Below are 18,119 nucleotides of genomic sequence, written 5' to 3' on the forward strand. Positions count from 1 at the left end.
TAGAGAGATTGCTCATTAGAACATGTGGTTAGAAAAGGGAGGGGAAAGTGTTGTTAGTGACAAACAGTTTTACCCTAAAAAATATTTCAACTTTTTCCTTTGGAGGGGACCTTACTCTACTGGTAGGAAGCCTTTTGTGCTGTTAAACTTATTTTGCTTTGTTCCAGGACAAGATGTGAGAAACCATAGCTCAACTATTTTATCTTTAAATAATTATTATGAGAAATAATTTTCTTTTCGTTTTTTAAAGATCTTACCCTTACCAGTACAGTGGCACATGGCTGTAATCCCAGCTACTCAGGAGCCTGAGTCAGAGGATTGCAAGTTCAAGACCAGCCTCATCAACTTAGGTGAGACCCTGTCTCAAAAAAAAAAACAAAAAACAAAAAACAAAAACAAAACAGGATGTAGCTCAGGGTAAAGCACCCTGGTTCAATCCCCAGCACCAATAAAATGAATCTTACTCTCTTGAATGACATATTTGAGGAGAGATGAAATTTGTAGTTATCTTGGGTACAAATGCTATTTTTAACATTGACCTTCGCTCATTGGCTCTTATTGTGACTGCATGTTAGAATCACCTAGTCACCTTTTTAAATCATTTTGTAATAAGTCCTGTTAAACCAGGGTCTCTGTGAGTGGGGTCCAGGTATTGGTATTTTAAAAATGCTCCTAGAATTATTTTAGTGTGAATCAAGTTTCAGACCCACTGGTTCAGCTCTAGCTATGCTAGTTTTTGTACCTCCAAATCAGAGTTCCAGTCTGCAAAAAGTTTGTAACATTTGTTTTCTTGAAAAGCAGATGAAATGTGAAGTAACTAGAACCTTAAGAGTAGACTTATGGGGGCTGGGGTTGTGGCTTAGCGGTAGAGCACTTGCCTAGCATGTGTGAGGCACTGGGTTCAGTTCTCAGCACTGCATAGAAATAAATGAATAAATAAAGGCCCAACAACAACTAAATATATATATATATATATATATATATATATATATAAATATTTTTTAAAAAAAGAGTAGACATGCATTTAACTACTCAGGTATAAGACATTTAACTTCAGTGAAATTTTTTGATGAAACTTCAGTTAAAAGAAGAGTAAAATACTGAAATTAATTGACCCAAATTCACCTAAATGAAGGGTAAAGATTTCCATCCCTCATGAAAGCATATTAAGATTTATACTTCCTGTGTGAAGCTAAAGAAAAAGGAAATAATAAACACTTTGTACTTTGTATAATGTATTTTTATTGAAATGAAATATAAATATAGAAAAGTACACTTATTTTATACTTATTTCTCACTTTTTTTACTTGATGAATTTTTACAAATTGATGTTTTCATAAATACAGATCAAGGAATTGTGTAGCTTGTACCAACATTAAGAAATGGAATATTACCACTTATCCCAACCACCAACTTATTTCCACCAACTTTCTTCCTTCTAATCACCACACACCCTTCCCAACCACCATTCCCCAGGAATAACTACTTTTTTTTTTGACTGCATGATTTTGATGTGGGCGTTAGGCTATGCTCTTTAGAGGACTCTCTGTGATTTCCAGCATCAGGGCTCAGAACCATGCAAATAGTTGAAGAGCTCTGACTCAGTATTCAGACAGCCTGGGTCAGAAACCCAGCTCCACCACTTACTGGCTGTGTAATTCCACTTCTTTAAGTCTCACTTCTCAAATGTATAAAATGCAGGTAATAATACATGTCCTATGGAGTCATTGTTAGACATAAATGAGATAATTTGTATTAAGCACTAGGGAGCCTAGCACATTATCTGTATTGAGTAGAGAACTGGGACAGTTGTAGGATTCCCTTGTGTCAACTGAGGCAGTACCACTGTTGTCTGGGGGCACATTTAAATTCATACTTCAGCTCTGGAGGGAAAGAGGAAGAAAAAGTGAGCATCTTCAATATCCCAAGTTTGTTTTATGGCATGACTAACATGTAACTTCTAAAATATATTCTTAAAATTCATAAAATGGTGATTAATTGAAAAGGCCAAAAAGTTCTCATTCATTTTTATATCCCCCACAGCTCCTACCACAGTGATTTGCAAATTGAAATCAAACAGTGATGCTTCAGGCATGTCATGCTTTCCTGTGCTGGATTTATATCTGGTCCCTCATAAACCAGAGTCATATTTTTGAGACATCTGGCAGTAGATAATGCAGAATGTGCAATGAAACTAGGAGTTTGGTCTAATTTACACTGTTACCCAAATAAAAGCTCCAACTAAGTTATTTGGCTTCCATAATTTGAGGCAAGACCAGCTCAGGCATACTTGCTGCTGCTTATAGTTTAAGAGAGCAAGGGAAACAGGAGTTGGTGGGACTTGTAGGTTTTTATCATTGATAAAATTGTACAGAAGTTTAAAGATAATATCTTGGAGGAAATGTAGCCTTTAGAAGGGGTAGGGCAAGCAAGATAACTTACTGAGTACTTACTGTGGTACAGAAATTGTGCTCAATCGTTTTTACACAATTTTGTATTGAATCCAAGTCTTTGGGGTGAATACTTCTGGTAGTCCCTGTTCAAATGTGAGGAAGCAAGTTTGCCTAAGCTATGTGATCATACTGATAATGAGAGCTAAGTTTCCCAGTATGAGCTCTTAACCTTATGCTGGTTTGCTTTTCCTTGAATGGAATATTATTATTCTGGTACTTATAGGTCAGGGACAAATTGAATAGTGATTCTTGACTCTGGCTTAAAGCTTTTTAAAAAAATGTAGAAACTGAAGTATTACTTTAGGAGGTTTCTCATTCAGTAGGTCTTGGATGAGGTTCAACATCTTTGTTTTTTACAAAGGTCTATAGGTTGTTGGGCAGCCAGAGTTGAGAAACAACTAGGAAGGAATTGAGAAATTTACTAGGGAGGAATTATAAGATTATAGATTTGGGAGCATCTGAAGACTAAATTTAGAATATTGTAAAGACTGTTGGTAGAAGTGTTGGGAGGTGGAGGTAGCTTAATAAATCAAGTTTTGTGTTTTGGGAGAAAAGATGATATATGTTACTGGAAATTGGATATATCATGAGGTGTTTCATAGATTAATTCTCCATTCTTCCTATGAATTTCTAGGGTACTACCACAGTTGTACTCAGGCGTAATCTTTCTCACACCTAGTTTGCTCTCTCAGATGTCCATTTTCTCAGTGCTTTGGTTGGAGCTGTTATTTCAGAGCTACTAATTAAGAACTGTTGTATAGAGAGCGGTGGATGACCCTGATTAAGACAAGTGCCATAATAAAGTTTAAGTTTAATAAATTCTTTTTTTTTTTTTTTTTTTTTCCTGGTACCAGTGATAGAACCCAGGGGCACTTAACCACTGAGCCACATCTCTAACCATTTTATTTTGAGACAGGGTCTCTCCAACTCTCCAAGTTGCTTAGAGCCTAAGTTGCTGAACTTGCCATCCTCCTGTCTCAGCCTCCCAAATCACTGGGATTATAGGTGTGTACACCGCACCCAGTGAGTTTAATAAATTCCTAATCTCAATGGATCCTTTCTTCCAAATCTCTCCAAAAGCTTTTTTTATTTTGTTTTGTGTACCAGGTATTGAACTCAGGGGCACTCGACCACTGAGCCACATCCCCAGCCCTATTTTGTATTTTATGTGGAGACAGGTTCTCACTGAGTTACTTAGCGCTTTGCTTTTGCTGAGCCTGGCTTTGAACTCACGATCTTCTTGCCTCAACCTCCTGAGCTGCTGGGATTACAGGAGTGTGCCATTGCACCTGGCACTCCCAATGCTTTTTGTATATTTTCTCAAAGTATGCCTTGGTAGTGTGGAAGTAGTAGTAATTCTTCCTCTTACTTTTCAATTAGGAAAGTTGAGTTTAAAAGGCCATGACTTGCTAAGAACTATATATAACTAAATTAATGGCTAACATTTGTTGAGTACTAACCATACACCAGGCCCTGAACTAAGTGTTTTTACATGTATCATCTCACATTGCATTTCTGATGTCAGTAATGTTATTTATCCCTATTTTAGCAGTGAGGAAGTTGAACTCATTTATTTCACAATTAGTTGAGTCTCCTCTGTGGTAGGCATCACTGTAGGCATATCCAGTGATGAATAAACCAAACCTGCCCTTGTGGAATTAATAGTCCATTGGGAAAGACAGATAACAAGTAAGTATTCAATTACAAAATGTGATAGTGTTAGGAAAAATACAAATGAGGAAGCAATTAGAAAGAATAACAAGACAGAATAGCCATTTAGATAAAGTATGGTCAAGAAGGACCTCTCTAACAAGGTAATACTTTAGTTAAGAATAATTAAGGGCTTTACTTAGGGTCGTACTTCTAGTAAGTGGTGAAGTTCAAGTCTGATTCTCAAGGCTATGCTCACCATGCTCTATTGCCTGTCAGACATATGTTTGGAATGTACCCAGGCTATGACTATCCTTTCTGAGCGTATCAGTATTCACACCATGAAACTACCTGATTTTCAAAAGGGTCATCATAAAGTTTATAAGCAACAAATTATAATGATAAGATTATTCTTTCAAAAGAACCTGTCTCTTAAAATGCTCTTTTAAAGAGAATCTTAGGAGGCACCAGGCAGAAGAGCAGAAAGGGCTACAAACAAGATGTGAATTTCAGCAAATGATAACAGCTGAAAATCTGCTGTAACTGGCCTAGGTACATTTGCATGGGGAAGTGCCCTCCTGGCATGCATGGACTAGGACTTGAAGTTCCACTTTGGATCAACATCCCATTTCCTGGCCTTACTTGAACTTAACTTGCAGGCCCTGAGCCAGGAACCAAGCAGAAGACGGTTCATGGAAGAAACTGACCACAAGGTGTTATGTTAGGTGATGGCTAGAACATCCAGGTGTTTGGAAAGAATGTGGGAAGAAGGGAAATTCTGCCCTTGGGAAAGGAAAATGAAAGACAGTCCTGAATTTAGTTGCTATGTCCTCCTTCTGACTCCATTGAAAGACTTTATTAAGCCAAGTTCCTTTTTAAAAAAAAAAAAATTTTTTTTTAGTTGTAGATGGACACAATGTCTTTATTTTATTTATTTATGTGGTGCTGGGAATTGAACCCAGTGCCCCACACATACCATACAAGGCAAGCGCTTTACCACTGAGCCACAATCGCAGCCCCCAAGTTACTTTTTTAGGGTTTTCTAGGAGAGTACCTCTGAATTGCCCTTTGTTCCGGAAAAATCTATCCACATATTCTTTTTTCTCCCGAAAATAACAGCAATTCTTAGGCTGGTCAGATTCTGTAGACATGTGATACAGGTTTTCTGACTCTGAGTTATGAGCCTAACTCTTCAGATTTGAATAATGCCTATTATAAACTGGAAAGGATTCATGTATCACTTAAAAATTTCTTTTTGTAATTGTTGATGGACAGAGTGCCTTTATTTTATTTTTTATTTTTATGTGCTGCTAAGGATTGAACCCAGTGCCTCACACATGCTAGGCAAGTGCTCTGCCACTGAGCTATAGCCCCAGCCCTCATATATCATATTTATATAAACATCTTACTTAATAATCTTATTGATGAAGATTGTAAATGAGTTTGATCCTGGAAATCTAATAGTTTAGTCAAAAGTTATAATAATGTTCAAATCCTTTGATCCAGAAATCTAATTCTTAAAAATTTCCTGAGGAAATGATTTAAAAAGCAAAAAAATACATATTTTAAAATTTGAATATGTTTGGTAACAGGGGGAGGAATAGGTTAAGTAATATGGTAATAGTAACTCAATAAAGCCATTAAAATTGTAACTTTATTTAAAAAGCTCTAGTTTCATGAGAAATGGTTTATGAAATATTAAGTGAAAAAGGCAAAGAAATGGAAAAAGTAAAGTTGCATCTCTGCCTCACTTATATGACAAAATAAATTATAGATGGATCAGAGAGTTAAATGTAAAAAAAATTTGACACTGCAAGGAAGAACACAGAGGAGAAAATTCTTAAATAAGTCCTTTTTAAATGTGACATAAAACCTAGAAACTACAAAAGAAAACATTGATAAATTGAAGTATCTAAAGCCAAAAAATTCTACATTAAAAGATTGTAGTGGGGGCTGGGGAGATAGCTCAGTCGGTAGAGTGCTTGCCTTGTAAGCACAAGGCCCTGGGTTCGATCCCCAGCACCCCCCCCCCAAAAAAAAAGATTGTAGTGGGGTACAGGGGCACATACCTGTAAGCTTAGTGGCTTGGGAGGTTGAGGCAGGAGGATCACAAGTCCAGAGCCAGCCTCAGCAACTTAGCAAGGCCCAAAGCAACTCAAAGAGATCCTGTCTCCAAATTTAAAAAAAAAAAAAAAAAAAAAAATGGCACTGGTGATATGGCTCAGTTGGTAAAGTGCCCATGGTCCTTGGTACCAAAAAATCGCATAGACAAAGTAAACAACAAATTGGGGAAAGGTTTTCAACACATGATAAAAAGCTAGTTTCTATAATAAATAATAGACCTTAAATAAAAAACAGTTTCAGTTGGTGACAATATGAAGGGCCTTTGGATAGTTTTCATATTTATATTTTTAGTCAATTTTTTAAAAAATTCATGTAGACTTTAAATAATAGAGTAATCCAGGATTCTCTAGGGCCTTAGGTATAGATTAGAGTCTCTTACTCATAGTCTTAAAAATGGGAGGATAGGAAATACTGTATTTGCCCCAATTCTGGAGAGAAGAGGCTTTTGTCACACACATTCCTCTACCTTTTTCCCCACTGCATAAGCCTGAATTCCTCAGGCTACTGTGAAGACTGGAAACTGATTACTATAGTTTGTCTGTAGAAGTGTTCAGTAATCCTCTTTCCAAATTTTTTACATATACACCTGCATTTTTCCTTCTCAAGAAATTTCTTTAACAATAGCAAACTCTCACCTGGGCCATTTTTAGGTGCCATAAGGGTAAACTGCAGAGCAGCCAGGACTGTTTTAGCAATTCTGACATTCAGAATTTATGGCCCTTCCTGTTGTGAACTCCATAAAACAAGTAAATAGCTATCAAAATCCACTGTAGCATTAATCAAATGTGATGTTGCTACATAGTAATAATTTAAATTCTATCATGCAAAGTTATGTTGAGGACAAATGATTAGTCTTCATCTCTCATTAAGTCATACTTTAAAGTATGTTTCTTGTCCTTCCTCATTTGTGTTTCCACTGGTCTGGTTCTATGGCTGTCCCTTCAGCTAATTAAACTGGCTTCATGTGGTGCATTTGCATCAGGCATAATACAAGAAGCCTGGGCTTCATTGTGTTCACATTTTCTTGCCTGATGCCTATGTCTTAGGGCATGACCATGGTTTCCACATCTTGTGTGTATGGTTACCTTTCATTCTGTTCTTTTAACAAATATGTACAGGGTACTTCCAATGTGCTAGACAACGATCCTAGTTGCTGGGGATATAGTAGTGCACAACAAACATGGTTCTTCCCTTAGAAACTTAAGTACTAATTGAGAAAGGTGGCATTAAACAGCTAATTTTGCAGTAAATTTTAAAATTATGATAAATTCTGCTAAGTCAAGTACACAATACTATGAGAATACTGCTAGCAGGGACCTAACTCAGTTTGGAGGAGGGAGAAATTTAAGGATTAGTGGTCAAGGGAAAGCTTTCTTGGGGAGCTGATGTTTTGAGTTGTGCTCTGAATGATGAGTCAAAAATCAACCAGAGAAAAGTCAGGTGAGGAGAGTGGGGAAGGAAAAACTTACAGATCAGGAAACGCATTCAAGGAATAGACGGAAGGCCAATGAGACTAGAATACAGAAAGTAAGGGACAAAATAACTCAAAATGGTGCTGGTAAAGTCAGCAAAGGCCATATATTGCAGACTCTAAAGAGCAAAATTAAGTATCTTGACCTTTATTCCTTTGACAATAAGAGACCATTCAAGAGTTTTCAGCTGGGGAGTGACCAGGTTGACATTTTTTAAAAAAAGATCTAACTGGCTTCACTTTTTTTTTTTTTTTTTTTTTTGCAGTGCTGGGGATCGAACCCAGGGCCTTGTGCTTGCAAGGCAGGCACTCTACCAACTGAGCTATCTCCCCAGCCCTGGCTTCACTATGAAGAATGGGCTTTATTTATTTATGGATGCATGCCATTGACAGTTGGGGCTTCATATTCCTGTGATTTGGTTTAGTTCGCTTAATAAATAGGAAGTTGACAGAAAGACAGTATGGTGTGCTGGTCAAGAATGTGAGACCCTGAATAAATTACTTTCCTTCTCTTAGTCCAAATTTATTCATCCAAACAATGGAAATAGTAAGTAGTTATACCTACTTTGTAGGGTAATTGTGAAGAATACATGAAATAATGCCTGCTGACATTGTGTAAATCTTAAATGTAAGTGTTAATCAGTGTTACAATCTAACAATCTTATGAAAGGTTCTGAGGGTACTCTGGAAACTACCTACTCTTTAGCATTCCATCCATTGGTCACATGTGGACTTGTTTAGCCACCTCTACTAGACTTTAGGAATCCAGCCTCAGAGTTTAATTTTACAAATGTCATTTGGAGCTGGAAATGGAAGCTAAGGAAGAGTTGCTTTATTTAACCCTAGCTGTGGTTTGGCTTCGAAGCTGTTTTTCTTTTTTTTTTTTTTTTTTTTTTTTAATAAATACCAAAGAAACTGGTGCTGTTACTTGCAAGAAATTCAACAGAATGTAGTTAGTTGCTTGGAAACGTCTATCTCTTTGTTTCCCACAATACTAGGTAACTAATGTGTGTAATTATACTGCTGAGCAAAGTTTCAGGTTGATCAAGGTTAATTGACAGTATTTGAAATGTTAATAATGTCTCCCCAAAACCGCTTTTCCAAAATAGATTGTTCTAGCTTCACAAGAGATTTAAATACCATTCATTTCTTCATTCAGCAAGATGTAATTCTAGGCCTGGAAACTGGGATCTTCTGATTTAATATTTTCTAAGGAATCAGTACACAGAAGATGCGTTTTCTCTTCCTGTTTAGAGTTTACATCACTTGCTTACAAGGATTCTAACTGCCTGACTTTTGTTATCTTTAACCTGTCCTCTACAATATATATTTTTGCCATTAGTTCATTTTATGAAACTAGGAAGAGGGACAAAAGCATGCTGTCCTGGGGAGAGCATCTCATAAAAATAGAAGGGAGACCAATAGAGTAGAGAAAGGGGATTGAGAGGGAGAAAGGAGAGGAGGGTATGGAAAAGTACTGGGGAATGCATCTACCAAATTGAGCTATGTCCATGTATGAATATATGACAATCCTGCTTATATAGATAATTATCATGTACTAATTAAAATGATAATGATAATAGAAGCAAGATTGGTAGAGTCGAAGGGGATCAGGGGGTCTAGGAAGAGAGGGAAAGGGAAGGTATGGTGAATGTGCATGTATGAATGTGGCATAATGAATCCCACTATTATGTATAATTATAATGCACACTCAAGAAAAAGTCCTGGGGAGTTTTGAATGGGTGACAGTCTGTTCTAAAAGTTCACAGTGATTCATATTCTTCCCAGAGAGTCTTTGTGTTGTGTTTAAATTTGCATGGTAGCTTAAGAACATAAGAGGTCAGAATTTTAAAGAAAGTGATACTTCCAAGGGCTATGAAAGGGAAAAATTTGAAGTGTGTTGTGGAGTCAGTGAGAGTTCGTTGTAGTCAAGTTCATTTACTGAATTTGCCAAACATTTCTTGTGGTGTTATAGTTCACAGATAACGAATAATTCCATTTTTAAAAATACAAGTGAAGCCGGGGGCAGTGGCACACACCTGTAATCCCAGCAGCTTGGGAGGCTGAAGCAGGAGGATGGAGAGTTCAAAGCCAGTCTTAGCAAAAGCAAAGTGCTAAGCAACTTAGTAAGACCCTGAAGTACAAAATAGGGCTGGAATGTGGCTCAGTGGTCGAGTGCCCTGAGTTCAATACCCCGTACCAAAAAAAAATACACACACACACACACACACACAAATGAGCTTTGATCTTTTTCTCTTTTCTAATATGATGGCTCTACCTGTATCATTGCCTTTTCTGTTACTTAGTGCTCTAAACAAAGACCCCAAAGCATCAGCTACTTTGTTCTGGCTGTGGGGAGAATGTTAGATGAGAAAGAAATTGACTAAAAATAATACTTTATCTAGCTGTTATAGAAAGATAAATACATCCTACCTTATATAACTGTCTTCTTTAAAATGATTAAGTAAATCTGTTATATAGAAGTACTACTAAAACCTAGAATGTATAGGCTTATATTGATGCAGACCTCTGCTTTCTTTTTATTCTTAGGCAGACTATCTCCACCAACCTTATTGTTATAGTTTGAATCTAGAATGTCCTTCAAAAACCCATGTGTTGAAGGCTTGATCCCCAAGACAGCAATGTTCAGAGGTGGGGTTTTTTGGAAAAGATTGGATCATGAAAGCTTTAACCTCATCAGTGAATTAATTCATTGATGCATTCATTATTATTATTATTAGTAGTAGTAGTAGTAGTAGTAGTAGTATAGTACTGAGGATTGAACCCAGGGAGCTATGTCCCCAGCCCTTTTTATTTTTTATTTTGAGATAGGGTCTCTCTAAGTTGCTTAGGGCCTTGGGCGTGGGTCTTTGGGGGTGTGTCCTTAAATTATACCTTGTATCCACACCCTTCTTTTACTCTCTGTCTACTTTCCTGCTGTCATGAAGGTGAGCAGCTTTCTTCTGCCATGCCTTTCTGCTATGTTTCTACCTTGGAGCCAGCTGACAATGGATTGAAACCTCATGGGCCAAAATAAATCTTTCCTACTTTAATTTGATTTTTCTCAGGTATTTGTCACAGCAACAAAAAACTGACTAATATACATACCACATATATATTAGTATGTTGTAGCTATCTTGGGTTTTTATTTTCTGTAGTCATTCTGATTTTTTTTAACCTGTATTATTTCTTTCATTGTTTTGCATTTCTCCTGCCCAGCTCCAAAAAACTATACTGAGGATTGTGTCAGGTCACAATGTGTATTACCTGGAATTTTCTAGAAAATTAATATTTTATTCCTGTATAAATGTGTTTACCTAAATTTTACCAAGTGACAATAGGAAAACCAAGTTCATTTTGTTGCCGTTGACTATTACCTGTAATTGAAAAAGGAGTTCTTCAACAGCCACTTAATATGTGCCAAGTACTTTTCTAGTTGCTTAAGATGCATCTGTGAACAAAAGCAAAAATCACTCCCCTAATAATAGTCTGATGCCTGTTATCATTTCTTTCCTCTGCAAGGAAAGAATTAGACCCAAATGCAAATGCTAGCACTACTCCATGTTGTCTGTGACTTTAGAAAGTCTTCTGTTATGGCGAGAAGCCTAGTAATCATGTTATGTTATAATTCATAGAGTATCTCAAAAATCATGCATTGCATTGATTCTATTAAAGGGAATTTCCTTTAAATTGCTTGAATTTGTACTCAGAAATGATCTATGCAGAAAAACTTAGGAAAATTTGTCCCAGAATTTACCCATATATGTTCCCTAGTATGTGTTTTTATAACTGTTCTGACTTAATATCAGCAATAATTTTTAGTATGAAGCCAATACCACATGATTTATATTTATAGAATTTAGTCTCACACATGTCATCAGAGTTGAGGGGAATGATGTAGAAAATGAAAAAAATGGAGTTCTTTGGATGGATAAGAGTTTTTTGTTGGTGTGGTTTGTGTCTTTTCCTTTTGGGAGCTATGTCTACATTATTCCATGTGATTCTGGTGGGGCAGAAAATCATTAGGCTTTGCTTTTCTATCATTAAATGATTCATATCCCCATAGACTCATGTCAGGTTGGTATTAAAATACTACTTTTCCCCATATCATGGTGGTACATGATCCAAGCAGAGTCAATCTGTTATTTTGATATAGATGTTAGGAGTAGAAAGGATTGATTTTTCTTTTCTGGACTCTTTGATTGATTATATATGCTTGGAATGGTTGATGGTTCTTGAAAAAAAAGAAGAAAGCAAGGGGTGGGTACTGTGTGGGAGAGGGGGTGGGGGTAAGGAGCGGGAGGGAGGGGTAAGTCTTAATATTTGAATCCCCCTTGAATTTAATTGTATGAACCTTAAACCTTTTTTTATTTTTCATAGTTGGATTGTTTCTAACTGAAAGTATATTAAATAAAAGAGTATTTTTTGTCATTGTGGTAGCCATTTGTGTTTGCCAATATTTCTGATTCTCTTTCTCTTATATACTGGTATATTATACTTCCTTGGGAATTGAAAATAGTCATGTAATGGCAAATGAAATAAAATGATTTTTGTCATTTCTAGTTGGAAGGCTTTAAATCTGAATAAATGAAGCATTATTCATTACATTCAATTCTCCCTGCCATAGTAACCAGTCTAAAGAGAGGACAACATGAAGCTGATTCTCCACCAACCTAAGATGGATATGTAACATAAATGAGAAACAACTGTTATGTTAAGCCACTGAGATTTTGATGCTGTATGTTATAGCCCATTTCACCAATATATTTGTAGAATAGATTTTTCCATATTAAAATTTTCTAACTATTTCAGGTGAAAAAATATTTTAGTAAAACATCTGAACACACTAAGTCTACAGAATGAGACAATATAATATTTAGTATATATAGTTGTTGTGCTTCAGTAATAAGCTATAGGCAAGTTCCTGTTTAACATACAGGAACTAAAGCTACCTTTTGAACTGTCACCTCTGACCAAATTATAGTTGCCTTATTTCATATTGTGTGGCAGGACAAAGTCTGTAATGGTAGGTATGTGAGCACTCTAACCTTAACCATGACAATTCTTCTTATGTGGGCAGGACAATGATGGCATCTCCTAATGCAGGTCTTACTAGCTGAAATTAGAGACACTAGACAAGTAGGAGGAAAGGACTCAAGGACAGGTTGAACAAAAACCTGATTTGCAGCCACATAATACATCAGTATTGAAGCCTGGAAATGAACAGTGCCCTTGGTAGATAACTTACATCAAGGAACATGCTTAAGAGTCTGCAAAGTTGCTATTTAATATAGGTAGCAATAAGCTCTGTGGGCATGAACCTCTTTGAGCTGAATTAGTGCCAATGCAATTTATTCATGTCACATAAAACATAGTATCTCTTCTATCCCTGCCTGCATCCCAATCCTGGACTTAAAAGGCAATGTATAAAATTTTTTTCTTGGACTTTCAGGGAATGGTTTGGTAAATATTTGTATCATTATTATAATAATAATTATAGTTTACATGAGGGACAACATATTCTTATGGGCAGAACACAGTCAAGTGATTTGTCATTTAACCTTTGGGTACTTAAATTTCTATACCTGTAAAATGGAAATAAACATTTTTCTTCCTTTATCTCTCTCTCCTTGGGAGAATGGGGAATTATAGTACATAATGTGTTTGTAAGAACTCTTGGTTCAGAGTAATAGAAACTGGCCAAATAGAAAAATAAAGGTTATTTTGGAAGTGTAAATTTAAGATAATTGAATTTAGGCCCTCAAATTATTTCATAAGGATGATCTCTCTTTACCCCATACCTCTTCTTTTTATCTGTGTTGGTTTTATTTTATGGAGACCCTCCCTATGAAGCAAGGAAAATAGCCATTTACAATCCTGTCTGTACTTATTTTTTATCAGCTTAGCCATCTTAATGTAATGATACCATGTGTGTGTTGTGTTTGTGTTACTGGGGACAGAACCCCAGGGTTGTTTTACATCCCCAGGTCTCCCAGCCCTGCTTTTTTTTTAATGTTGAGATAGGGTCTGAGTTGCTAAGGCTGTCCTTGAACTTGTAATCCTCCTGCTCCAGCCTCCCCAATTGCTGAGATTGCCACCATGCTTGGCAAGATACTTTTGCTTCAGTCGTTCCAGCAGGAAAATAGAAAAGAATAGTTCCCTGAAAGATAATCAGAGTATAATTGTCATCATCAGAAGAGGAATTGATGGGGCAGGCAGAAACAACAAATCTGCATTGTACATAAATTTAACTTGTAGAGTATACAACTATACTACAGATACAATTGTCTGTAGCAGACACAGTTGACTGAAAATTCATGTTCGTCCACCATTCCTAATAGAAACTTATATTTTGTTCAGGTAAGTCTCCATTTCTTTCCTATAGCTAAATACCTCAAGAAAGATTAGCTCAGCCCCAGTCTATGAGTCTGGGTTAGACCCAGTCAACCAGGGGTTGCAATCCCATTGCCATAGCTTGATTCGGGTATGAAATATATGATCCAGTTAAGGACAGTGAGATGAAAGGGTATGCTTTGCCAGTGGATCAGGGGCAGACTTCTGAGACACTTTTCTTTATACTTAAAAGAAATGGGAAGATCTGTTTTCCTTAGCTGTTGTTGGGTATATATGTAGTTAATCTTGACTCTGGTGGTCATCTTGGAGCCATATTAGCCTGGATTCAGTGCTGACACAGGATAGCAGGATGGCAGAGCAGAAAGGAGAAAAACTGCATCCTTGATAGAGTACAGACACCAAATTTCCTTTTGTTATGTAACATGATGCTTTTCCTTATTGTTTAAACTATTTAAGGTGGATTTTTTTTAACTACTTGAGACTGAAAAACATGAGTCATAAGTACAGATAATTGTGCATTCCTCAGTGAGGAACAAAAGCTCTTGGAGGGCAATATAGTTCCCCTGGACCTAATATATAATACTTTGCACATCATTGAAGCTCAGTGAAATATTTGTTATATAATTGTGGTTGTTTGTATTTGTAATTTAAGCACTAAAAAACAAGACACCTTTCTTTCTCTTCTGACAACTTAATTCAAAAGCCTTTAGATAGGACTAAAAAAGATAGGTGTCTGTGACCCAGACTGGGATACTAGGGATGAGGAGGGCATTCACATGGGGAGGTGCTGTGAAGCTGAATATAAAAACCTAAGCAGGGTGAGGATGGGACCTCTGTGGAGAGCAAGGATTAGAGGGCAGCCCACTATATAAAGTATTATAGCATAAAGAATGTGAGAAAGGCATCCACACAGAGGATGAGTGTGGTGGGGAACATATGTGCTCACTTTTCTATTGCTCTGGAAACTTTTCTATTACTTTGTAATCATATATGCTCAAAATGCACCCATTTCATTTTTTAAACTATGATGAAGTTAATATTCCTAATGCCTCTTTTTAAAATATGAAACTATTGTTTGTTGATTATATTATGTGAAATTCCTCAAATGCATCTGAATAAAGCAACCCTGCCTTCACAGAAAGCATTATTTTCTATAATGCATAAATTTCATTAATTATACCTAATCTGCTGTTCATCTGTATAGAAAATGTTTTTCACTTTAGTCTTCAGTGAAGTAGAACTAAAGTATTTCATTTTCTCACAATTATTCTATGTACTTTAAGTTTTAAAGGCATCCTGGTGGAAACTGTCTTTTGAGGAAAAAAATATCAGGCTCTCTGGTTTCCCTCCCAAACTCTTGATTTTGTGAGCCAAAATTTCTGCTTATCATTAATAACAACACAACAGCAAGTATGGTTGCTGTCACTTTGCAAATATGATTAAATAGTCAAGATTAACCCTATTTTATTAATGATAAATGTGGCCAATCATAGGTTCCACTGTGCTCTTCAGGTAGAGGTAGAGTCAGGCTGATTTTTTTCCAAAGCCAAGAGCTATACATTGTCTATTAAAGGGCTTTTGTGAAAGTGAGTTTTGGAGAAAATGACCAAAAAGCACACATGAAGTTTTTTTTTTTTTTTCCAATAATTATATGGCATCATTTTAACAGAAGTTTTCTGCGTCTAGTTATATATACCACTTAAAATATGTTTAATTTAATGAAGTCAAAGAACTGTAATACTTTTAAAACTAAATGCCAGTCTTGGGTGACTAATCTAGTAGGCCCCATGTGACTGGGAATGTTGAAGGAAGCGAGGTACTATATAGGGAGTTGGCAGCATTTTTGAATTCAGAGAACAAAATGGATTGAATGTCAGACCACTGGTGATTCTGGTTTTTACAAAATTGTAGCTTGTTTCTTGTTTTGTTTTGTTTTTTTTACATGCTGGGGATTAGATCCAGGGTCATGGGCATGCTAGGTAAAACATTCTGTCATTGGGCTACATACCCCGTCCTTCCTTGCTATTTTGGGCTGACCAGATTTCCCAGACTGACCTCGAGTTTGTAATCCTCCTGCCTCAGCCTCCCAAGCAGTGTGGAATTATAGGCATGTGCCCAGCCTTCAGTTTCATATGGTCATAAGTTCCAAAGTTTATTAGGTATAATACATTTAGATATCTTTTTGTTTCTTATTAGTGCCTCAGTTGGTTGCTTAATTTTTTTTTTAAGTCTTTAACAACTCTAATGCATAAGAAATTTCCTTCCTCCATGATTTATCATTATTTAAAGTCCTAACTTTTTTTTTTTCTTTTTTTTTTTTTTTTTTTTTTTTCAGTGCTGGGGATTGAACCCTGGGCCTTGTACTTGCAAGGCAAGCATTCTACCAACTGAGCTATTTCCTCAGCCCCCTAACTTCTTTTTTCCTTTTCCTATTTAAAAACTTTTTTCATAATTTATTTGCTCCAATAATTCACCCATTCAATAGGTATTTGTAGACTAACTACTAGGTGCTTTACTTGTAATAAGTCAGGATAAGATGTGAATGCATGTAATTATAATACAAGAAGGAAGATATCTGTGAGAAGAAAGAGCAAGAAAAGGAAAGATTGTACCCAGTTGAGGGAGATCAGAGACTGAGTTTTGCAAGATTTTTCTTCCTGAAAACCAGGAATCAAGTCCTTGAAAGAGTTTCAAATAAAGGCATTCCTCTGGGATATGGTGCTAAGAATAACTTGAAATGATTTGGAATTCTGAATGAACTCTTTTAGATACCTTGTGGACAGTATATAGAAAAAGATGAATAGAAGTTCTGAAGTTCTTATGGTTGATGATTCCTCCAAGTAACAGAGGCAGAAACTGGTGCACAGTCCGAGGACCCCCTGGGAAGAGAGAGACAGGAAGGCACTGAGGTCAATCTAATCTGTGCTTCATATGTATTGAAATCCTTTTTTTTTAATCTAGTTTTCCGATAGGTTTCTTTATAACTTAAAATCCAAAATCTACAGTAATGGCCTCTAGTTGAAGGACAGTCTTTTTTGTATCAGAAATTCAATGGAAATATTTTGTTTAAAATTTTTTTATTTTTTAAATTCAGTAAACCAGTGATGAAGAATGAAAGGAAGCCTGGAGAAATATTTTCAGGGATTTAACTGCAGATAGCGTAAGAGCTGGGACCTGGGGTGTGCTGCCATGTGTATGTATAAATAAACACCTGTTAATTGTATTTAGCTATTTGTAGTTGGCAGTTTTATTTTTTTGGGTGGGGGCGGGTACTGGGGATTGAACTCAGGAGCACTCAACCACTGAGCCACCTTCCCAGCCCTATTTTTTTCATACCTTTATTATTTATTTGTTTATTTGTATGTGGTGCTGAGGATCAAACCCAGTGCCTCACACATGCTAGGCGAGCCCTCTACCACTGAGCCACAACCCCAGGACCCCCCAACCTTGTTTTGTATTTTATTTAGAGACAGTCTCACTGAGCTGCTTAGTGCCTTGCTTTTGCTGAGGCTGGCTTTGAACTCACGATCTTCCTGCCTCAGCCTCTGGAACCGCTGGGATTACAGGCATGTGCCACCTTGCTCTGCTGCAGTTTTACTTTTGCTATGTAATTATTCGCTTGTCTCCTTCATCACACTTAAGCAGGGACTGGATTTATTTTGTCCCCAACACCTAGCACAGTGCCTAGAGACATACATGTCTTTTGATGGTAGAGTGCTTGTCTAGCATGTGAGAAGTCCTGGGTTCAAACCCTAGTGCCCACATTCCACCTCCTGGCCCTACAACATACACACATGGAAAGAGATATCTCTTTTTTTTTTTGCGGGGGAGGTGCTGGGGATCAAACCCAGGGCCTTGTGCTTGCAAGGCAAGCACTCTACCGACTGAGCTATCTCCCCAGCCCCTAGAGATATCTTTTGAATGAATGGATATGTAAGTCTAAAGGATCATGTCCCATCTTTCTGTCATGGATTCATTTGGAGTAATTTTAAAGTGTTAAGAGTTGTCTAGAAACAGATCTTGCTTTTCTCACAGTAACCTTTTAAAATGAAGTGTAAAACAAAAGT

The 18,119-nt window shown here is 36.7% G+C and overlaps 1 protein-coding gene across 7 annotated transcripts in view; it reads left to right on the forward strand.

Annotated features, from left to right (window-relative positions):
• SSH2 (slingshot protein phosphatase 2) overlaps window positions 1–18,119 on the forward strand; it is a 248,250-nt gene that overhangs the window by 78,603 nt on the left and 151,528 nt on the right. The gene's annotated exons all lie outside the window — the stretch shown is intronic.

The sequence above is a fragment of the Sciurus vulgaris genome (genome assembly GCF_902686455.1).
Source record: "Sciurus vulgaris genome assembly, chromosome: 3".
Classification (NCBI taxonomy): domain Eukaryota; kingdom Metazoa; phylum Chordata; class Mammalia; order Rodentia; family Sciuridae; genus Sciurus; species Sciurus vulgaris.